Below are 24262 nucleotides of genomic sequence, written 5' to 3' on the forward strand. Positions count from 1 at the left end.
GGCTAAGAGGCATTTGAGCTCCCACCAGCCAGAACTGAGTGTCCTCATTGATCACTCAACAACATTTAGTAGAAACCATAACAGCTATGCCTTAATAATGGGGCTGAACACTCTCTACAGTTAAAGATTACTCTATAACCCACCCTAACAATGCGTGAAAAGATTAAACTGAACTGCAAGTAATTTAACTATCTATAAAAACAGAGCCCAATGTAAATCTGTAACCAATGATGTGAAGTTACCAAAGTTCAGCATCAGTAAAAATTTCGTAGATATGACAAGCAGAAAATGAGACCCCAAAACAGGAGAAAAATTATTCATTAGAAACAGATCTGGAACTGACAGAGATAAAGATTAAGCATTAGCAAATAAGCATGTTAAAACAGCTATTATAACTATATTCAATTATTTGAAGGAAAAGATAAATACAGTGAGAGAAATAGAAGATATAAAAAATGAATAAATGGAACATCATCAAATTCTCTAACACAGGTTGCAATTAAAGTCCTGGAAGGAGAAGAAAGGAGCAGAAAAATAACGAGAAAATGACCCAAAATTTTCCAAATTGGATGAAAACCCAAACCTAACAGATCCAATAAACCTATGTATGATAAACACAAAACCACACTAAGGCTCATTATAAGCAATTCCTGAAAACCAATAATAAAAAAAAACCTTAAAATTAGCTACTTATAAAAGCCACATTATATATAAAGAAATAAAACTACATACTTCTCATCAGAAACTGAATACCATAAAACAGTGGAATGTAATCTTCAATGTGCTGAAATATAAACTCTCAACCTAGCATGTTCCTTCTATTCCAGATTCCTCATCTCCCTTTCCTCCAACCCCTGGAATCAACCTCTACTCCTTTCTCTGTAGAGTTTACCATTAGAATATACACACCAGTGAAAATATCTTTTAAAAAATACAGGTGAAATAAAGACTTTGCAGACGCACAAAAAGAAGATTCATTTCCAGCAGACCACTTGAAACAGTGTTAAAGACAGTTCTCCAAGTGGGAGGAAAATAATGCCAGATGGAAACTTAGATCTATGCAAGGGACTAAAGAATGCCATAAATGACAAATATGTGAGTACATAAAAGTGGATGGAATTCCAAGGCAAGTTACTGAGGTTCATTAGAAAAGTGGGATTAAAGTTGATCAAAAAAGTCATGTTGGTCCTTTTCCTCTTCTGGGGACGGTAACTTTAGGCATTCACAATGGCCCAGTGTTTGACATACCGTCGGAGGCTGTCTACAATACAGCCTCTAACAAAACTAGGCTGTCCCAAACCCCTGGTAATGGAATAGTTTACCCTTATACAAAGGAAAGCACCAAAATCTGCATGTGGCCTGTGCCCAGGCCAACTTCGTGGAGTTCGTGCTGTGAGACCTAAAGTTCTAATGAGGTTGTCTAAAACAAAAAAACATGTCAGCAGGGCCTATGGTGGATCCATGTGTGCTAAATGTGTCCGTGACAGGATGAAGTGTGCATTCCTTATTGAGGATCAGAAAATCGTTGTGAAAGTATTGAAGGCACAAGCACAGAGTCAGAAAGGTAAATTTAAAAAATGAAGCTTTTTTGAATAATAAAAGCAATTTAAAAACTCAAACAAAAAAGTCACATTGGATTAGACTTGAGTTTACAAGCACTCTCACATTCATTAATGTATTATATCCTTATAAAACCTATAAGATAGATATTACCATCTGCATTTGATGGATGGGTGTGTAGTGAAGAATTAACATTACCCAAAGAAAGGTCTGGCCTTTGTTCTCAGCTACTGGGAGGTGATTTCTAGGCCCATAGAACATTTTGCCTGATAGAAGTATTTTCGTTTTCTAGTGGCTTTGGCTTCCAGATAGTATAGGAATGTAAATTATGATGTAAATTTTGGGCCACATAGTATCAATTCTAGTTCTAGAAGGGCTGGAAACTCAAGATCAGGCATGTAAGGAGTATGTAATTAAACCCCAATAAATCTCTGGACACCTAGGTTCTGGTGAGCTTCCCTAGTTGACAGTATTCAATGTATATTGTCACATGTCATGGCTGGGAAGTCTAAGACTCCATGATGAGAGGACAACTAGGAAATCCATTTGGACCCCTATTGGAACCTGCCCTATGTGTGTCTTCCCTCTGCTGATTTTAATATCTATTCTTTCTCTATAATAAACTGTAACCATGAGTGCAACAGCACTTCATGGGAGTCTATGAGCACTTCCTAAATTTTTTAACATGAAGGTGGTTATGGCAACCCTCTGAACTTGCAACTGGTGTCAGAAGTGAGGGCGGTCTTTTGTGGACTACTATTCCTTCTAACTTCTCAGGTGGCTTAACTCTCACAATGGGGTAAATGAGGGGATGATAATATCAAACAATTATACAGCACTTATTATGTGCCAGAACCTCTTTTAAGAGTGTCACAAAAGATCCAGTGTAGTTACTAAATGGAAGATTGGCATAATCAATAATTTTGTGCCACCTCTCAAGGGAAAAGGGAAGATTTCTCTTTTATTTTTATTTTATTTATCTACATATTTATTTATTCTCACCCAAGGATATATTTATTGATTTGGGGGGGGGGGGGAACATCGATGTGAGAAAGAAACAGCAATTGGTTGCCTCCCAATGAGGGATTGAACCCACAACCTAGGTATGTGCCCTGACTGGGAATTGAACCTACAAATTTTGGTGTATGGGACAGTGCTCCAACTGACTGATCCACCTGGCCAGAGTGGAAGGTTCTCTTTTAAGAATGTTATCCCTGCCTTCGTAGTTTCACTTTTAACTTCTTCAATATTCTTTTAATAAAAATGCAGGTTTGGCTGCCTGTCACAATGAAAGCTGAACTCATTAGACAGGTGCTGATACAAAAGGAAAGAGGTTAGTCCTAGCCGGTTTGGCTCAGTGTTGGCCCAAGGACTAAAGGGCCTTGGGTTCAATTCTGGTCAAGGGCATGTACCTCAGTTGCAGGATCGATCACTGGCCCTGCTTGGGGCACAGGCAGGAGGCAGCCAATCTATGTGTCTCTCTCACATTGATGTTTCTCTCTCCCTTTCTTCCACTCTCTGAAAAGCAATGGAAAACATATCCCCTGGTGAGGATTAAAAAAGAAAAGAGGTTTATTCAGGTGCCTAACCTGGGGGAATAGTGGATTCCCATATCAAAGACCATCTCACCTTCCTGCTCAAGCCCCTGGTTCTTATAGGGGTAAAGAGGAGAGGGTTTTTTTTTCTGTCCAATTATCTTCCTAGCTTTTGGCATGCTCTGGGCCCTATACATTCATCTTTCTAGCTTTTGGTGCTCACAAGCCATGTCCATAAATCTTTCTAGCTTTTGGTGCACTAGGGATCAATCCATTCATCTTTCTAGCTTTTGGCATGCTCAGTGTTAAGCACCTCCTCCCTGTGTTATCTTGGCCAATAGGGGAGACTCCCGAGTGCTTTGGCTATCTATTGTAACAATTCCCCCCTTCATAACTCTGAACCCTTGTAATCTTACAAAGGCAAATGGATAGAGGTCTCATCTTCTGTAGTTTCTTCCTGCTGTCAAGGGGTGTAGTCTTACCTACCCCCAGGTCCAGAGATTCCTGCTACCTACTAAAGGAAGAAGGGGATTAAGAATGGAGGGAAGCTTTTGCTTTTTTAAATAAAAAAAAAATAGTCTTTATTGATTTCAGAGAGAGGAAGATTGGATAGGGAGAGAGAGATAGAAATATCAATGATGAGAGAGAGTCATTGATTGGCTGCCTCCTGCAGGCCCCCGGTTGGGGATCGAGCCTGCATCCCTGGCATGTGCCCTGACAGGGAATTAAACCATGATCTCCGGGATCCTAGGTCCATGTTCAACCGCTGAGCCATGCCCAGCTGTGCTGGAGGGAAGTTTTTATGTGAATGAGAAGGACTGCTGTCTTCAGAAGGTGGCATACGTGGTGTCTAGAGGATGACACTAATGAACAAGCAAAGTTGGTAGATTGCTTCGTATTTCAAGATGAACAAGCAAAGCTAGTGGACTGCTGCATATCTTCATATTGCAGATGGGCTTCCAAAGTGAGACCTGTTGTGTAGACAAGCAATCAAGTATTCAGGGAGGGGTATGCCTAGTAGTGCAGGAGGAATTGTAGTGAAATCATAACATGGAGAGATTAAAGGATCCCCATTATCTAATCCTGAGTGGGGCTTTGGGTGGAACAACCACCAGTGGGATGTTTGCTGAGGAAGTCACTGTCTGGGAAATACAGATAAAGTCCAAGTATGGGCATAAAGTATAGCAATTGACAAAAAATAATAATAAAATACAATGTAACATTGTAGGTATTTGAGGATGGTATATACAAGAGCTTCAGAGAGTAAGATCATACCATGAGTGTTGATCTTCCATACAGAATTGGGGTCACTATTATAAAATCCGCATTCATGGGCCTGTTCCTCATCTTGTTCTGTATAATGGGATTTAAATTGAAAACTTTGCATAGGATTTTGATCCCCAAGCTAGCATTCTAGAGGGTGAAGGAATGTCTGTTTTTGTCATTGTGTGGTAACTCCAGTAAGAGACACTAGCTAAACTTTTCTTCGTTAGTTTTTTATTTTACACTGAGTATGTAGCTCCCGTATCTATGAGGAAGTCAATTAGCTTGTTTCCCACCGTAAGTTGTACCGGGGCTCCCGTGGGGAAATAGTTATAGGTTGAGAGGTGTCTAGGGGAGCCCCTGGCCCACCCTGTTCATCACCAAATTCATCACTCCTTTCTACAATTTATTGGTGAGTACTTCTATCTTTTTTCTTTTTGAGTCCTGGGGAGTCCTTTCTCCAATGGCCTTCCTCTTTGCAGCATGCACATTGTTTGGTACCTAGCAGGCCTTTCCCTTTTCCTTCCATGTACCACTTCTCTTTCGGGTTTCTAGGAATAATGGTGGCCTGCTTTCATTTTCTTGTTTCCTGGACATGATAAACTTTAAAGGCTATGTCTACCAACTTGAGGGAGGAGGGATTCATTTCCAATGCCCTCTCTAAATGTTGCAGCTTCTGCCCGGCCAGGTATGGCTCAGGGGTTGAGAGTCGACCTAGGATCCAGGCGATCGGGGTTCGATTCCCAGTCAGGGCACATGCCCGGGTTGTGGGCTCGATCTATCTGTCTCTCTCCCCCTCCTTTCTTCTCTCTGAAAGCAATAAAGATATATTTTTTAAAATAAAATTAAATAAAATAAATAAAATACATAAATGTTGGAGCTTCCTTCTGATATCAGGGGCACTTTGTCCAATAAAAGTCATGTTTACTATATGAGCATTTTCTGGTGCCCATGAAAGCATCAGTGTGCTTTCCATAGGCCTGATAGATCCTTTCCAAAAATTCAGAAGGGTCTTCATTCAGTTTCTGTTGAATGGTGCACTATCATATTCAGGCTTTTGTTTAGGGACCCCTTTATTAAGCCTTTTCAATATGCACCTTTTGTAATGTTCTAGGAAGGCTAGGTCCCCACTATTTAGGTCCCAGTTGGGATCTGTCAAGGGATCTGCCCTGGCTGGGTTGGAGGTCCCGTTGGAATTCTCTTGATGGAAGCAATGAGCCTCTTCACTAGCCTTATCTATAACTAGCTACCTTTCATATGTTGTCAGCAGGATATTAAGGATAGCTTGTACATCTGCTCAGATTGGATGGTGAGTAGCAAAAAATGGAAGTAATAATATCTGCCATTTTCTGAGGATCTTCCCTATATGAGAGGTCAGAATTCTTCCAATTCAGTAAAGCTGAGGTGAAAAATGGAGTATGGGCCCAACAGACTGGCCTCCTGGCTTATTCTGCCTAAAGGGTATTGCCTCAAAGGGAATTGTCCCACTTCAGATAGGGATGCTCCCTGACCAAATTGGGTGTCCTGCTGGGTCTTTGATGGGGAGATCACCCATCATACAGGGGTGAGGCTGTATTATGGATCCAAGGTATGTTCATATGTTCCCACTTTGTCTGTACCCTCTAGGCTCTATTTCAGGGATATCTAACAGCAGGCAGGGGTGATGAGGAAATCTTTCTGCTGCTAATCCTGGGTTTCCCAAGTTCAGGGCATTAAAGAGACTCATCTCCTCATTTTCTGTTTCTTCCTGTGTCTTACTATCAAGGAGGGGTTTTGAAGCCAATTCCCTTCTCTGCATCATTAGTCCCCCCCCCCCTTTTTTTGCTGAATCATTAGTGTGTAAAGACATAAACACCTGGACATAAGGGATTTCATACCATTTTCCTGACCATTGGCAAAACAGTTCCAACTGCATGACGGTGTAGTACTTTAGGGAACTATTTAGGGGCCATTTTCCCTCATAGTCTAAAGTATGCGTAAGCCAAGCAGTGTTACACTAGAAAACCAATTACCTCTTAGTCATTGGATCATAGCTATAGACCAATCTGCTAAAATTAGGTCCAGTAGGCTCCCTTCAGGGGTTGGAACAGAACAAGCCCTGATGGCATGAAAGTACAAACCCAAAACCTTAACCACAGACAGACCCCAGACAAAGTGGGAACATATGAACATACCTTGGATCCATAATTCCATTAGTCCAAACAAGCACTCACAAACAAGTCCTAGCATCTTATCTCCTGGTAACCTATACTGCAAGTTGCCCTGACCTGACACAAATGGCATGGAGCCCAAGTGACATGAAGCCCAAGCAGCAGGGATAGCCCCCCAACTAGTACTGTAAATAGTCCTGACTTGACCCAAATGGCACAAAGCCCAAGTGGCAGGAAACCCAAGTGTCATGAAGCCCAAGTGGCAGGGATAGTCTGCCAACCGGTACTGCAAATGGTCCGACCTGGACCCAAGTGTCACAAAGCCCAAGCAGCAGGGCTAGAGGATCACTGGTATGCATGCTGGTTCAACTAAGCCAGTCCTGGAGTTTGTTTACTCCCAGAAACCCATTTCCTTTTATCAGTCAAGCATTTCAGGCAGCTGACGCCTTGAGAAGGAATGCAGAGAAATTCCCCAAGGAAAGCTCTCAGCATCTGATGGGAAGTCCCCATAGTCCTGCTCCCAGGGTCAGCCTACCACAGGCAGCTGGAACCTCAGCCTGGGCCCTCCTGGACTTCCTGAGGTCCACTCTGTCCCAGCAGAGTTGCCAAAAACTGTAACCAAAAATACAGGTTCAGCTGCCTGCTGCAATGAAAGCCAAACTCATTAGACAGATTCTGGGGCAAAAGGAAGGTTTATTCAGGTGCTAAGACCTGGGAGAATGGTGGATGGACTCCCTTCTCTAAAACCATCTCCCCTTCCTGCTCAAGCCAGCAGTTCTTGTATGGATAGAGAGCAGAGAACTCTTTTTTCTATAACCAATTATATCTTACTAGCTGTTGGTGCACTTGGGCCTACGCCACTCATCTTTCTACCTTTTGGCGCACTTGGGACACGTCCTTTCATCTCTCTAGCTTTTGGCATGCTCAGTTAAGAGCCTTGCCCGGGGCCATTTTGGACAATGGGAAAGACTCTGGTGTTTCAAATGACTGTCTGCAGTAACACTCTTTTTATCACATCATACAAACAAGAACTATATTCCATATGAAAAATTATTTTAGTGCATGTTCCCATATTTCTCATTTCACTTTAGCTCTAGGCAGATCATCATTATTAGTTTTACTCCCAAGCTAGAGTTCCTATTCTTAAGGCCTTGATCCTTGAGTTGTTAGTTCATACTTAGCTACTCAATTCTTATATGTATTACACTGCAAGTTTCTTTAATTACATAGTTCCTTAAGGATACTGATATAACCCTTAGCTTGTGTTTAGTTCCACTTTTTCATTCTAAATACTTATGGAGTGTTCAAAATATACATGTTCTTGGACTAAGTCCTGATGGAGATATAAGACATGGCCTTATCCCCCTCCCACTTGCCCCAGAAGCTCTCTTGTAACAGAGAAATATATTCAAAACATAAAATAAACTTATTGTTTAGGATAGAAGGTCATTAAAACCCCAAAAGTGGCATAAGCCAGGAAGTTAAGTATAGGAGTTCAGTTAATAAGAGCTAAATTCTAGTTAAGGAGATTAAAGGATTTTCCATGTCCATCATCAGTATTATTAACGGACTCTCAACACTCCAGTATGACATATTTATGCCTTTTTCTCTCATTTGGTTAGCTAATGGCTATAATAAAGGCCTTGAATAAGTTGTAGCAATGAGAATAAAACAAAAGGATGAAGGTAAATGAAAATATTCTTGAAAGTTCCTAAATCCTAGTGTGGTTATTTCATTGACCTTTTCCCACTATTTATTCTTTTCTCAAGTTCCTTTAATATTATCTTGACAAATTATTGTAGTGCTGTCATCTGTTTTCAAGACTTTCTTAACTAGTTACACACCACTAAGTTAATATATATTTTCTAGATACCAGAATTGTTTTAATAAAAAGGTTTTCTACTCCTCCTCATCCCATGCCGCACACATATAAATGTATCTTTGAAATCAATTAGTTTTATCTTCATTGTACCAAATAAACATTTAAAGACAGAGAAGTTAAGTAAGTTTCCCTAAGTTATATAGCTTGGTAAAGCATGTTCCTTTCTGTTCCACAAGTCTCTTTTCCCTTTCCACCTATCTCTAGATCCTCATTTGGAGTCTAACTCACCTTCCTCTCTGCAAAGTTGTATACCAGAAACACAACTCTTGGCATTATCAGTAGACTAAAGTGCCCTTTTTGTAACCAATTTTATAGATATTTTAAATAGATAAAATTATACAGCATGTATGACTTTCATCTTGTTAACATTCTAAGTCCTCCCATGATATTAAAACTTCATTTTGCAAACATTCACTTAAGTGAAACAAACTGTATTAAATACCTGTCATGTACTAGGTATTAGAATAGCTGGTGAGAAATAATGAGTAATATTGTTCACTGCATTAAAGGTCTGGACATAAATGACACTGAAGTGCTTCAGAATACAGAATATAGATGAGAAGAAAGAACTTTAAGATAGCAAGTGCTAACCAACTGCTGCATAATGTTAACCATGCGGATGAATCATAATCCCCGAAAACTGTAAACTGAGGAAGTCTCCAGTTTTTGGCATTATAAATAATGCTGGTAAAATGATTGTTCTGTTTATTTTTATTACTACTTTTAAAAACTGTATCTTTATTGTTGAAAGTATTACAGATATCCTTTTTTCCCCCCACTGATCCCCTCCAACCTGCATCCAAGCCCCCCCCAGGCCACACTATTATCTGTGTCAATGGATTATGCATATATTGCATATGAGTTCTTTGATTAATCTCTCCCCACCCACTCCCCCACCCCCACCTTCCCACTGAGATTCATCAGTCTCTTCCATGCTTCTATGTCTCTGGATCTATTTTGTTCCTCAGTCTATTTTGTTTATTAGATTCCACATATGAGTGAGATCATGTAAAACAAAATAAAAAAGAATCAGAAAACCTGAATAGGCAAATAACAACTGATGAAATCGAAGCAGCAATAACAAAAAACTCCCAGCAAACAAAAGCCCTGGTCTGGACAGCTTTCTAATCCTTTAAGGTGTAGGGTTAGATAGTTTACTAAAAATTTTTCTTGCTTTTTGAGGTAGGCCTGTAGTGCTATGAACTTTCCTCTTAGGAATGCTTTCGCTGTGTCCCATAGATTTTGGGTTGTTGTGTGTTCATTTTCATTTGTTTCCAGGAAGTTTGTGAATTCTTTCTTGATCTTATTGGTAAGCCATTCATTGTTTAATAACATGTTATTTAGCCTCCATGTGATTGAATGTTTTTAAGTGTAGTTTTACTATACTTGATTTTTAATTTCATGTCATTGTGATTTGAGATGGTTGATATGATTTCAGTCTTCTTAAACTTGTAGAGACTTGTTTTACATTTAAAGTTATTATTGATAGATGCTTATCTATTGTCATTTTAATTCTTTATGCCTATATTTCTCTCTCTATTTCTACGTCTAACTACAGTAGTTCCTTTAACATTTCCTGCAATACTGGTTTGGTGGTGATAAATTCCTTTAGCCTTTTTTTGTCTGGGAAGCTCATTATTTCACCATCTATTTTAAATGTTAGCGTTGCTGCATAGAGGAATCTTGGTTTCAGATCCCTGTTTTGCTTTACCTTGAATACTTAATGTTATTCCCTTCTGGCGTGAAGAGTTTCTGATGAGAAGTCAGCTGACAGCTGACTCCCATAGGAGTTCCTTTGTAGGTAACAGATTTCTTTTCTCTAGCTGCCTTTAATATTCTGTCTTTGTCTTGAATTTTTGGCATTTTAATTGTGATGTGCCTGGGCATGGGTCTCTTTAAATTCTTCTTGCTTGGGACTTTCTGTGCCTCCCGAACTTGCGTGGTTTTTTTCTTCACCAGGATAGGGAAGTTTTCTGCCCTATCCTCAAAGAGGTTCTTCAAAGAGGTTCTCTATCCCTTGATTATTCTCTTCCCCTTCTGGTACGCCTATAATGCTAATATTGTTATGTATCATGTTTTCCCACAACTCCCTTAAATGGTCCTCCCAATTTTTAACTGTTTTTTCTTTTTGGATCTCTGACTGAGTGATTTTTTTCTACCCGATCTTCTAATTCTCTGATCCGATCCTCAGCTTCCTCTAATCTGCTGTTTATTCCTTCCAATGTATTCTTTATTTCTGCTATGTCATTATTAATTTCCTTCATAGTTTCTATATCTTTATTGATGCTGTTGAGCATCCTTACAATCAGTATTCTGAACTCTATATATGATAGATTGCTTATTTCCATTTCATTTAGCTCTTTCCTGGAGACTTCTCTTGTTCTTTCATTAGGGGTTTTTTTTTGTTTTTTGTCTTCCCATTTTGGCTGTCTGTTTGGGTTTGTTTCTATGTATTAGGTAGAACTGCTAGGACTCTTAGTGTTTTTGGAGGGTCTCTGGTGCAGGCCAATGTCACATACAGTTTGTGATTGGTCCTGAGTACCCTGTTTTGGACTATCAACAACTCTCCACTTTAGGTCTCCTCTGCTGGGCCTGGGTGCAGTTGGACAGGACCAAGATGCACACCAAAGTCTGCTTTTCCAAGGTGTGTCCAGAAGCAAATTAGGCAAAGACTTAAAGCACTCTAAGGTCTGCCTCTGCCTGCAGGCTGATTAATCTGATTTTCTTAATGAGCCTCAGGCTATAGTAACTCCTTAGGGTAGGGTGAGAGTTTTCCACCAGGGTGGGGCAACTGCTCCCCCCACAAGCAAAAGCAGCAAAATGTCTGCCTGAGAAAGATGTCCTCTGCAGTATGGGGGAATGACTCAACAGGAATCCAGTGGGATGTGCTCTGATCTCTATTTCCAGAGCTCACAACTCTAGATTCTCCTCACACAGCTCCAATCCACTCTGCCCTCCCTCCGCTGGAGCCAAGGTGAGTAGCTGCACACAAAATTGTGTGCATTGGCTCTTTAAGAGGGTGCTTGCATTTCCAGCCTTCTCTCCATGGCAGACAGAAACCCTGCTGCTTTTCACAGCCAGATGTATGTGGGCACCTTTCTCAGTTTTGGTGCTCTTGGCTGGGAAGCCCAGTCTGGGGTTTAGGCCTTAAGAGTCCTCAGTGGGAACCCTCCATAGCTGGGATATCCCTCCTGACCTTCAGCTGCTGCCTATGGGAGCCCAGCCAGCCCTCTCGAGCCTCTGCACTTCCCACCAGTCTATATGCGGTCTCCACTTGGTTATGAGGGTGCTCTACAGTTTTTCTTCAGTTGCAGTTGATTATTCAGGATGGTTTTCCCATATTTTAGTTTTAATTCCAGTTTGTTCCTGGGAGAATGTCAGTGTAGCTTCCACTCAGTCTGCTGCCATCTTTACTCTCCCTGTTTTGTCTTTTTTTATGCAGGATTTTTCATTAGAATAGATTGCTAGAGGTACAATGTATAAATATTAAGGCTATTCAAGATTTAATCAAATTGTTTTCCAAAGGAATTATATTAATTTATACTACTACCAGCAGTATATCATAACTTTTAAAATTCATATTAGCATTAAAATCATTTTTTTAAAACCCTCTTTATTTTATAGATGAAAAGTGACATCTAAACTTAGTTTACATTTAAGTAATGGCCATTAATAATATAATATCTGATTTTGTTAGTTTTGGCTACTGGTAAGACAACATTTTTCAAAGTCCTTATTTACAGCCTATATGATGCAATCAACATGTATTTTAGGGAGTTATTTTAGTCTTTAGTGATAAATGATATATGAGCACGGAATCACAGTATCTTAGCATCAGAAGGGACCTTGGCCATCATCAAATCCAACTTCCAGCCACTACAGGAATTCTTTCTATAATATCCATGACAAAGGGTCACCTAGCCTTTACTTGAATAAGTCCAATGATGATAAATTCACTATTGGGCAGTTCTCCAGATAATAATACTTTTTCTGTAACTGAGATAGTATGTATTGAAATTCCTTTGATACAGTTAAAGGATGCTCTATAAATTCAAGGTTTTTCCAATATATAGGTCAGATAAATCTGATGTTAAGTTGTTTTATACATAGTGCCCAACTGTCATAATGAAATGATCTTATGTTTAAATAGTCCTTTAATATAATTAAATCCTTAACCAAGGATATTTTACTGATTTTAGAGAAAGGGGAAAGGGGGTGAGGTTAGGGGGGAGAGAGAGGTATTACAGAAACATCAATGGGTTGTCTCTGGTACATGCCCCCACTGGGGATTGAACTCACAACCTAGGTATGTATTCTGGCCGGGAATCAAACAGGAAACCTTTGGGTTCACAGGACAATGCTCCAAACAGCTGAGGCACACTACAAAGGACAGTTCTTTAATATTTTTAAGATACTGTTTAATAACCTCAATCATGCTTACTTATTTTAACAGCAGTTTTTAGTATTCTAATATACTCTCCTCTATTTAAATCCCAAAATCCTAGCATTGTTGTCATAATTGTTATTCTTGTATTTAACAATTAAAAATCTAAATTTGTGGAAAGAAGCTCTGCCACCTTTCATGGCTGGATGTTTCATGGGCCATTGTTCTCAGCTCTGGTGCTCTGGCCTGGGGAGCCCAGCCTGGGGCCTGGACCATGCTCTACTCAGGGAACCCCCCAAAGCTGCAAGTTCCCTCCTCACCCTTAGCTTTCCACCTATGGGAGCTGGGCCAGTCCCTCTCATGACCTGCCCTTCCTACCAGTCTCAAGATGGCTTCTGACTTTTCTTGTTAAAAATCTCTTCATCTAGTCTTTAGTTGGTAATTCAGGGTGAATGTTCCTCAATTTACTTTTATTTCCAGTTTGTTTCTCGGGGAAGGTGCAATAAAGATTCACCTAATCTGCTGGCATCTTAAAAACTCCTTGGACATTTTAATCATGATGTGTTTTTTGGGGGGTCTCTTTGTGATTCCTGAACTTGTGTGACATTTTTCTTCATCAGACTAGAGAAGTTTTCTGTCATTATTTCTTCAAACAGGTTCTCAATTTTTTGCCTGCTTTCATCTCCTTCTGGCACCCCTATGAGGTGGATGTTGTTGGGTTTCATGTTGTCCCAAAGTTCCTTAAACTATACTCCTGATCTTTCTTTTTGTTGCTCCAACTCAGTGATTTTTTTCTATCTCATATCCTAATTTACTGATTCAATCCTCTACTTTGTTCAGCCTACTGGCTATTCCTTCCGGTGTATTCTGTATTGCGTATATGGCATTCTTCATTTCTGATTATTTTTCATGGTTTCTATATCCTTCTTCATTCTTTTGTTGTTTTAGGTTCCTTGAGTATCCTTATAACCATTACTTTGAATTCTATATCTGATAAATTACTTGCTTCCATTTCATTTAGCTCTTTTTCTGGAAATTCTTACTGTTCTTTCATCTGGGGCTTGTTTCTTTGTCTCCTCGTTTTGGCTGCCTCTTCGTGTTTGTTTCTATGTATTACATAGCATTGCTATGACTAACAGTCTTGGTAGGATGGCCTGTAGTAGGTGTCCTATGGGACCCAGTGGTGCAGTCTCCTTGATCTCCTGAGCTTGGTGCTTTAGGAATGTCTCTTTTGTAGGTTGTTTGGGCCCTCCTGTTGTAATTGAATCGTGATTGCTGATGGCCCTTTGGTGGGTGGGATCAACCCTCAGGCTGGCTGACAATGAGGCTCAACTTTGACTATGCCATGCAATCTGATGGGCAGATGCAGTCCGAGGTGTCTTGATGGGCTCAGTGGCACAATCATTAACCCTTTGGGCTGGGTATCTATAGAGGTAAACCTTTATCATCATGTATGAGATGCTGTGCAGGGGCTGCCCCCCAAGGTAGAGTCGTTCCCAGCAGAGTCTGGAGTCCGTTGGGATCCACCTTTGGGTGAGCCATTTGTGTGACTAGCTGAGTCAAGATCTGGTGTGACCTGACCTGAGGCCCACCACTGGTTGTGTTAGTTCCAGGTCCTTTTGGGTAGGTTTCAGATGCAGGTCACTGTCAGATGTTGCTTGTAACTGGTCTTGGGCTACCTGTGTGTAGTTACCCCCTTGTTCACTGTTTGTGCCTACTTATACTAGATCTGTGTGTGCGTGGGAGGGACCAATCTATGTAAATGGGTCAGCTTCTTTTAGCTTAGAGCAGATCTGCGGTCAGGTCAAGGCTCAATGAGGTCTGCCTCTACCTTTCAGCTATTATGCCTTCCCCCTGAGGTTGCCTGGTATTCCCCCAAAACCTTCCGAAGAGAGTCTGTAGGATGAACCCAGGCTAGCCTAGCTCAGACCCATGAGCCCCTTGCTTGAAGATTAGTCAGTCAGGATATCAATGAGGGGAAATTAGTCTCTGCTTCAAAGCCAAACTCCTCAATCTCTATCAGAGACACTACTCTAGTTCCCCCTAAAGGGGCTTGCTGCAGGTTCAGGTTGGGTACATCCTGCAGTGTCCTCTGCTGGAGGAGGTTCAGCCAACTGTGCTCAGGGGGAAAGATCAAAAGAGTCCAGTTGAGGATGTTGCTTGGCAAACACACAGGAGAGTGCTAAGCACTTCCTCTCTGTCCCAGATAATAGCCTCTGAGGGTCTCACACTTTTCATGTCCCACTCTGAAGTGCTCTCCTGTCCAACTATAAACCTGCACCCAGCGGAGTATCTGGGATTTTACAGAGCTGAACCACACAGTCTGTTGGTGGTGGTGGTGCCCATAGCCTGAAAGAGGTGGCAAAGGGGTCTATGTCTCCTTCCCAGGGCTGCCTGGCAAAACTCACAGGAAACTTGGATCAGCACACCCACAAGGCAGTCACAGAGCTCAACATTTGTCCATCTGTCTCCCCTACAGAAGCCTCCCCAGGGGATACAGTCCAAAAATTCCGGCTGTGTGGCACTGACACCTTCGCACAACCACACCATAGGAAAGGGTAGAAAATCAGCCCCACACAAGACTCTGATTTCTCCATGTGGGTGGTCTCAACAAAGCAGGGACTGAACTTCCCAGCTCCACTCGGGCTCCAAACTCCACAGTGCGGGCCAAAAATCCAAGACCTGCACCACTCCCCTAAGCCATCAACCTAGCAAGATGTGGCAGGCTGGGTGGCTCCACAGGTGGAGGAGGTGTTCCAACCTTGCCCTCTATAAGGGAGAAAGCTTTCCCCTTTCCCCAAGCCAAACAGTTTAGTCACTGACTGGGGCTCTGCATCATGCCTTTCGAGCAAGTAAAGAGTCCCTCAAAGTCACTGCTGGGTTCAACCCTCAGACCCTTCTGCTGGACTCAAACACAGTAATACAGCCTCTCCAGCAGTCAGAGCCCAGAGTGAATTTCTCAGGCTGGGATGCTAACAATAGGATCACTCCTTCACTGGGAAGGTGGGGTCTGAGTCTCCCAAGTACACAGAATACCCTGATTCCCTCTGCCCAATGCTACACAGGCTCTTCTTCCTATCTCTGCTGCTCTAGGCTTGGGTTTCCTGCATGGGGTTGAAACCCCACACTCTCAGAGGAAGGGAGCTTTTCAACTGCGATATCCTTTCAACCTCTCAGCAGCTGCACTTGCTCCAAGGGGGTTCTCTCCTTCCACAACTCAGCTCCTCTTATCATTGTTCTTGTGGCTTCTTTGGTGCTCCCTGGATATAATATTTTAAATCAACTACACTTCACTTGGCTTTTCAAGTTTATTGTGCTGTAGTTTATCTGTAAATCAATTCCCTGGCTAGAAGCAAGGACATGCAGCCTCCAGCTAGTCTGGAGCCACCTTGACTCTTCTGTTAACTCTATGTTTAATCTTTGGAGGTTCAACAGTCTGTGTTCAAAGTAGAGTGTCATTGTACATTCCCACCAGCCATGTACAAGGGCTCCAATTTCTCCACATTCTCATAATTACTCATTATTATCTGTTCTTTGTAATGATAGTAACATTTTTGTAAATAGTATTTATTGGTATTTTGTAATGCATTTAGACATTTAAATTTTTAAATATATTAAATGTTGTTTGCTTATATTTTGCTTTATGAATTCTGAACTCTTCAGAGAAAACAAATGCTGATATTAATACATATTTCAGTATCAAAAATACTTTTTTTAAAAGATCATTTCTGCACTGGTTATTTCTTACAAAATGTCACGTGAAAAATTTCCTTCAGAGGTTAGAATTAAGTAAAGCTTTTTTATACATGTATAGTACTTTTAAAAAAATGAGAGCTGTAAAATTCCTTCCTTTGTGTTGATTTGTAGAAAGCTTAAAGCTAGAGTTTTTCTTAGAGGTTGGAATCTTTGCAAATCTTCAACTTTTTATTTTTTAAAAATTTATCTTTATTGTTAAAAGTATTACAGCTATCCCTTTTTTCCCCCACTGACCTCCTCTACCCCGCTCCTGCCCCTTCCCCAGGCTTTCACCACATTACTGTCTGTCGTTTTATATATAGGCAGGTTTTACATATGCATATAAGTTCTTTGGTTAATCTCTCCTCAACCACCCCTTTCCTGTGAAATATGTTAGTCTGTTGCATGCATCAATGTCTCTGAGTCTATCCTGTTTGTCAGTTTATTTTGTTCATTAGCTTCTTCTTAAAGAAGGCCCTTCAACCCAGCTGGCATGGCTCAGTGGATGAGCATTAACCTATGATCCAGGAGACAGCAGTTCGACTCCCGGTCAGGGGACATGCCTGGGATGCAGGTTCCATCACCAGTGGGGAAGTGGGGGTGTAAGAGACAGATGATCAATGACTCTATCATTGATGTTTCTATATCTCTCGCTCCCTCTCCCTCTTCTCTCTGCAATCAATATATATTAAAAAAACAAAAAAGAAGAATACCTTTCAACATTTCATGTAATAATTGGTTTGATGGTGATGAACTCCTTTACCTTTATCTTGTCTGTGAAGCTCTTTATCTGACCTGCAATTCTAAATGATAGCTTTGCTGGGTAGAGGAGTGTTGGTTGTAAGTCCTTGCTCTTGACCACTTTGAATATTTCTTGCCACTCTCTTCTGGCCTGCAAACTTTCAGTTGAGAAATCATTGACAATCATATGGGTGCTCCCCTGTGGATAACTAACTGCTTTTCTCTTGCTGTTTTTAAGAATTTTTGTCTTTAACCTTTGGCATTTTAATTGTAATGTGTCTTGGGGTTCCTCTTGTTCGGGACTCTCTGAGCTTCCTGGACTTGTGTATCTATTTCTTTCACCAAGTAAGGAAAGTCTGGGTCATTATTTTTTCAAATAGGTTTTCAAATTCTTGCTCTCTCTCTTCTCCTTCTGGCACCCCTATAATTCAAATGTTGGTAACCTTGAAGCTGTCCCAGAGGCTCCTTACACTATATTCATAGTTTTGGATTATTTTTTCTTTTAACTCTTCTTATTGGGTGTCTTTGGCTTCCTCATATTCCAAATCACTGATTTTATTCTCAGTGCCCTCTACTCTACAGTTGATTCCCTGTAAATTTTTCTTCATTTCAATTAGTGTATTCTTCATTTCTGACTGGTCCTTTTTTATGTTGTTGATGTTCTCACTAATTTCCTTGAAATTCTCAAGTTCCTTGAGTATCCTTATAATCATTGTTTTGAACTCTGTATCTAGTAGCTTGCTTGGCTCCGTTTCATTTAGTTTTTTCTGGAGATTTCTTCTGTTCTTTCGTTTGTGACATTTCTTTGCCTCTGCACGTTGGTTGCTTCTGGTGTTTGTTTCTATGTATTAGGTAGAGCTGCTATGTTTCCTGGAATTGGTGGGGTGGCCTTGTGCAGTAGGTGTCCTGTACAGTCCAATGGCTCATCCTCCCCAGTCACCTGAGCTGAGCACTCTAGGTGCTCCCCTGTGTGGGGTGTGTGCACTGTCCTGTTGTAGTTGAGCCATAATTACTGTTGGCGTCACTGGGAGGAATTGACCCCCAGTTTAATCAACTGTGAGGACCAGCTGAAACTACAGCCAAACAACTGCTGTGCAGGAGACACCATTATGGAGAATTTGCTTCAGTGGGGCTTTGGTGCTCACCAAGTCTGCTCCTTGAGTGTGTCACTCATGGACATAGTAGGGTTATAATCTGGCACAGCTGAAGATGACCACTGGGTGCACTGGCTCTGGGGCCTCCCAGGGGATTCAGTCAACCTTTGCCTGTGCCCTCCCCAGAGTCACCCAGCATTAGCTCCACAGCAATCTATAGATGGCTGATACTTGTTTTGGGCTTAGAGGTGCTCAGCAGAGGCCAGTCTATGAATCAAGGAAAGCTGCTCCTAGTGCCAAGCCTGGGGCCACTTATAGAGAGATATGGGGCACCCTGAAGCCAGCTGCTGTTTGCTTGAGAAATTTTAGTGAAGTTTGAAGCATGAGGTAAGATGCTAGTTATATGGAAAAGCCACTGGAAATGGTTTGGATGAGCCTGCAAGTAGGGAGGGGTAGGGTCTCAGGGAATTACCAGGGTGGGGCAAAAAGTGTGATCTAGGTTGATGGAGATTCAGGTGTGGTACCTGCCTACTGGCTCTGTGGAGGAAGGCTCATCAAAGGAACAATGGCCTCTGCTAGCATTTATGTCTGGGAGAAAGCTGCCCCTCCAGCTCTGGCCCTGATTCCAGTCAAGTTAGTTCCTCCCTGATTTTCCCAGGTTCCGTTCAAGCTGCTGCCCCAGCACTGGACCTCAGAGGGAGTGAGCCTGAGTAAGTACGTGCAGGGGTGCTCTTCAAGAGGAACTGTCTGGGGCCAGCAGCCTCCACATCAATCAGCCTCAATATCTGATGGTTTTCATAGCCCAAAGTGGTGGGGACTTCTCTTCCTGGTACTGGAACCCTAGGCCTGATGTGGGGCTGGGACCCCTTGCTCCCAGGAAATCTCTCAGTCACTACTGTATACAATAAAAACATTACATGGCACATAGGGAGAACTGTATATTGTACCTGTTTCATTGTATATTGTACCCAGTCTATCACAAGGAAACCTCCCTGTGCACATTTTCTGCTTATAGTACATCCTAAACTGCCATATGTTATACTATATCATCTCATAACAGCTAGAGAGGCAACCAATTCAGGGCATATAACCCAAGGACTGGAAGAAGCCCATGAAGTGGCCTAATGTGGAGAACTCTGTACAAAGAGGAATAAGATTAATCATTCTGATACTTGCCCCTGGAATTAAAGCTAAAAATATATATATAAAGAGAAGCCATGAAGTAGAGCATGGACAATAAAAAAAAAAAAAAAAAAAAAAAACCATGAGTAAGCCAAAGATGTAAGTTACCTAAAATTATAATAAAATTGACACTATAATTTACCATGGTCTGTGATATGTAAGAGATATAGAAAGTGAAGATGGCAGTTGGTAATGAGAAGAGAAGTAGAGACTTAACTAGTGATTGATTAAACTACAAACAATAATAGCAACATTTTTTAAAATGTTTTTATTGATTTCAGAGAGAGGAAGGGAGAGGGAGAGAGAGACAGAAACATCAATGATGAGAGAGGGTCACTGACTGGCTGACTCCTGCATGGCCCCAGCTCGGGATGGAACCCACAACCTACTGAACTAGGAATTTTTCAATAATCTTTAATTCTCATACCAACCATTCAATTTGGGTTTCACCATCCCCATTTTGTAGGTAAATGAACTAAGCTGGAGGAAGGTTACTTATATAACACTACATTAAATAATAAGTAGCAGAAGCAAAAATTGATTCAAGTCTATCTGCTCCAAAGCCATTGCAAACTTTCACTTACCATCTTACTTTTTTCACTGTTTTTAAAAAATACTGTACTATATTAGCTACACAAATATATACAGTTATTTGGACTTGAGGGATTCCACAGTCTATCTAGTAGACGGACTTTTTCTTGATTTTTTTCTCTATTAATATAAAGTAATTAAAAATTATTACATCCTTGGCATACAGATGGCCAAGATACATATGAAAAAATGCTCAACATCACTAATCGTCAGAAAGATGCAAATTAAAACCACAATGAGGTGTCACTTCACACCTGTCAGAATGGCTATAATCAACAAATCAACAAATGACATGCTGGCGAGGATGTGGAGAAAGGGGAACCGTGGTACACTGCTGGTGGGAATGCAGACTGGTGCAGCCACTATGGAAAACAGTATGGAGGTTCCTCAAAAAATTAAAAATGGAACTGCCCTTTGATCCGGTGATTCCACTTTTAGGAATATATCCTAAGAATTCTAAAACACTAATCAGAAAGAATATATGCACCCCTATGTTCATAGCAGCGCAGTTTACAATAGCTAAGATCTGGAAACAGCCCAAGTGCCCATCAGTAGATGAGTGGGTAAAAAGCTGTGGGACATTTACGCCATGGGATACTATGCTCGTACCCTTTTGGGACAGTATAGATGGACCTGGAGAATATTATGCTAAGTGAAATAAGCAGGCAGAAAAAGACAAACATCATATGATCTCACTTATATGAGGAATCTAAAGAATTTAATAAGCTGAAGAACAAAATAGATTCAGTGTCATCGAAGTATGGATCAGACTGATAAATCTCAGAGGGAAGGTGGGGGTGGCGGGGTAGGGAGGAAAGAGTAACTAAAGAATTTATATGCATATATGCATAACCCAAGGACACAATGGTGTGGAGAGGGACTGGGGAGGGGGCTGGGTGCAGGGTGGAAAGGGTCAATGGGGAGAAGAGGGGACATCTGTAATATTTTGAATAAATAAAATAAAATAAATTATTACAAACTACACTTATTCTTTTATTGGCCACCCCAGTCCTACCCTACAAAAACAAACAGACATTATCAACAATTAGACACAAGTATTTCATTATTACCTTAACTTTTCCTATATATATCTAGTCCCAAATTAAGAAGTTCTCAAGGTTTAAATTCTTTTCTACACCTATTTAAAATTTTTCTTGTTCTTTCTTTAGTAGAGCCAGAAGAACCTTATAAAAATAACTCCATTTCTTGAATACCTTTTATGAGCTGGGTATTTTAACTTGTGTTAGAATTATACATATTCTTATAGAAAATACTAAAAAGTGTAAATATAAGTCATCCATAATCCCACTATACTATTTGTTTACCCTTACCAGAGGATATGTTTTTATTGATGTTAGAGAGAGACAGAGACAGAGACAGAGAGAGAAACATCGATGTGAGAGAGAAACATTGATCAGTTGCCTCCCGTAGGTACCCCAACCAGAGACCAAACCAAACCTGCAACCTAGGTATGTGGTATGACCAGGAATTGAATCCACAACCTTTTGGTGTATTTACTACTATGGTGAACATTTTCCTCTCAGTTATATATTTTTTTAGAATGTAATTTTTTGTAACTTCATAGTATCATCATAGTTTATTAAATCATTCCCTTAATGTTGAATATTTTTATGTGTTTTCTCTACCCCAGCTACTTTTCTTATCAAAAGGACAACAATCTGTCTGGCAATGAGTCCTAGAATTCATTTCCCTCACGTCCTTAGATTCCAGGGCAAGGAGGATTCTCTTGTTATTTCTTTTCTCTGAGGCCTATAATCACTCTAAAACACTTCATGAGCAGAAAAAAAAATGAGACTGCACACTGGAAAAAAAAAGTTACAGTTTTCTAAGGAACCACTGCTTGTGGTATCAGCTTTTGAAATCCTTGCTTACAGGAATATGGTTTTTTATACTTAATACATGCCATGGGTCATAGTCAATATGGTTACCTATTAACTTGTCCAAAAGCTTTCTGAAACTTCCAAACTTCATCCTAATGAGATTATTTCTCCTATTTATCTTAAAGAGTCTTATTTTTCAAATCAGTATACATTAAGTTCTTTAGAATATGTCTTTCAATAACAATATAGATATCTTGTGCATTTGTAGCCATGGTTCCACAAAGTATGAATATAATAGCTAATATTCAATTGGGCACTATTGCTCTTTGATAGATTTTTTTAAAATAGAATTTCACAGTCAAATGGATATTTTCTAATGCTTTCATTTATTGTGAACATTAGGAAAACTTCGTAAGTCAATATTTTAATAGTATATATGAGAATATCAACCAAAGCAAACATTAAAAGCAACTAAAACTTGATTTTTAAAACACTGTCAATACAACACATATAGAATACACAAAACATAAATGTACAGCTCCATGAATTATAAGAAAGCAAATGCTCATGTAACCACTACCTAGGTTAACACTGCCATCACACTGAAGACCTCCTCACGTCACTCCCAATTATCATTCCTTTTCTTTTTCCCAGTGGAAATTACTGTCCTGTCCTCTAACACCACAGTTTAATTTTTTCTGTCTTTGAACATTATATGAATAAGATCATATGGTATGTGTTCCATTATTTTTGGCCTTTCTTAAGGCCACACTGATAATGTTTGTATGTGCTGTAGTTTGTTTCTATTGCTATTATTATTCATATATATTCATGCTATTATTAATATACATAAATATTTGATTTTATTGCTATGTATGAAGTTCAGCATTTTTTATCCATTCTACTGTTGATAGACATTTGAATTGTTTTCAGTTTGGGTCCATTATAAATAAAGCTCCTGTCAGCATTCTTGTACAGGTCTTTTGGTGTAAATGTATGCACTGTCCTGCTAGATACATAACTAGGAGTGGAATTGTTGGGTAACAGAGTAAGTGTATAACTAGCTAAATGTAGAAAATAATACTAAACAGTATTTCTAAGTGGTTGAATATATTTACACTCCTACCACAAGCATATGAGAGTCCTCTATTCCTCCATGTCTTTGACAACACTTGGAAATCATCAATCTTTAAAATTTGTGGTGGCATCTCGTAATGTTAATTTGCATTCTGCTGACTGAGCAATGGTGTTGAGTACCATTTTATATTTCCTTTGGTGATTTGGATATCATCTTCTGTGAGGTGTCTAACAACACAATGTAATTTTAAGACTAGAATTTGAATCATCTACAGAAGTACACTAAATTCTAGAGTTAGTAACTCAAAACAATAATATTTTAAGGTAGTAAAATGGAAGGCTAAAGGTATATAGAAATGTTTCTATTGCATGATTTATTTGGGTTATTAATATTTGCAGAAAATGAAAGGGTTCTTGTACATTTCTGTGACCATTCATTCACTCATACATTCATTAAAAAATTATTAAATACATATTTCTACTAGGTACTGTATACAACATTAGTTTTTTTAAAATACATTTTTATTGATTTCAAAGAGAGGAAGGGAGACGGAGAGAGAGATAGAAACATCAATGATGAAAGAGAGTAATTGACTGGCTGCCTCCTGCATGCCCCCTACTGGGGATCAAGCCTGCAACCCCGGTGTGTGCCCCGACCAGGAGAAATGACCAGTTGAACCATGACCTCCTGGTTTATGGGTCGATGCTCAACCACTGAGCAGGCCAGCCGGGTGACATTAGGTTTTATCAAAGACAGAAGTGATACATCCAAGAGCAAGCATTACCAGTACCAGAGAGCACAAACAAGTTTACTGAGCAAGTATCCCAGACTATGTCATCCATCTCTGATACACCAGTACCTCAAGTTCAGTTCAGACTTATGGGATGGAGGGCCTCACAGACAAACTGATCATCAGGGTTATGTGGAGCTTCTGCCACATAAGGAGAAAAGGAGGAATGGGTTTGGCCTGAGTTGATCTATTTGAGTGTTCTTTAGTACTACCTTGCCCAAATTTGACAGTAAGTGGACAAGTACCTTAGACATGGCCTAGAAAGGGCATGGCAAAGAGAGCTCAGACTCTCAAATATAAGGGTCTAGGTCATCCCATCAGAGAAAGAGAAATCCCACACTTGGTTCAGTGATGACTCAGCTTGGTATGTGGGACTGCAACTACACTCCAGTCGTATTCCCACTACCCAAACCTGTTTTCTTCTCTTCCTCTGGGG

The 24262-nt window shown here is 40.2% G+C and overlaps 1 pseudogene; it reads left to right on the forward strand.

Moving 5' to 3' along the window:
- The first annotated feature begins 1227 nt into the window (after nt 1-1227).
- LOC107525184 (large ribosomal subunit protein eL34 pseudogene) lies at nt 1228-1581 on the forward strand (annotated as a pseudogene).
- The last annotated feature ends 22681 nt before the right edge of the window (nt 1582-24262 follow it).

This window comes from Miniopterus natalensis, chromosome 2 (assembly GCF_054644295.1).
Source record: "Miniopterus natalensis isolate mMinNat1 chromosome 2, mMinNat1.hap1, whole genome shotgun sequence".
Taxonomy (NCBI): Eukaryota; Metazoa; Chordata; class Mammalia; order Chiroptera; family Miniopteridae; genus Miniopterus; species Miniopterus natalensis.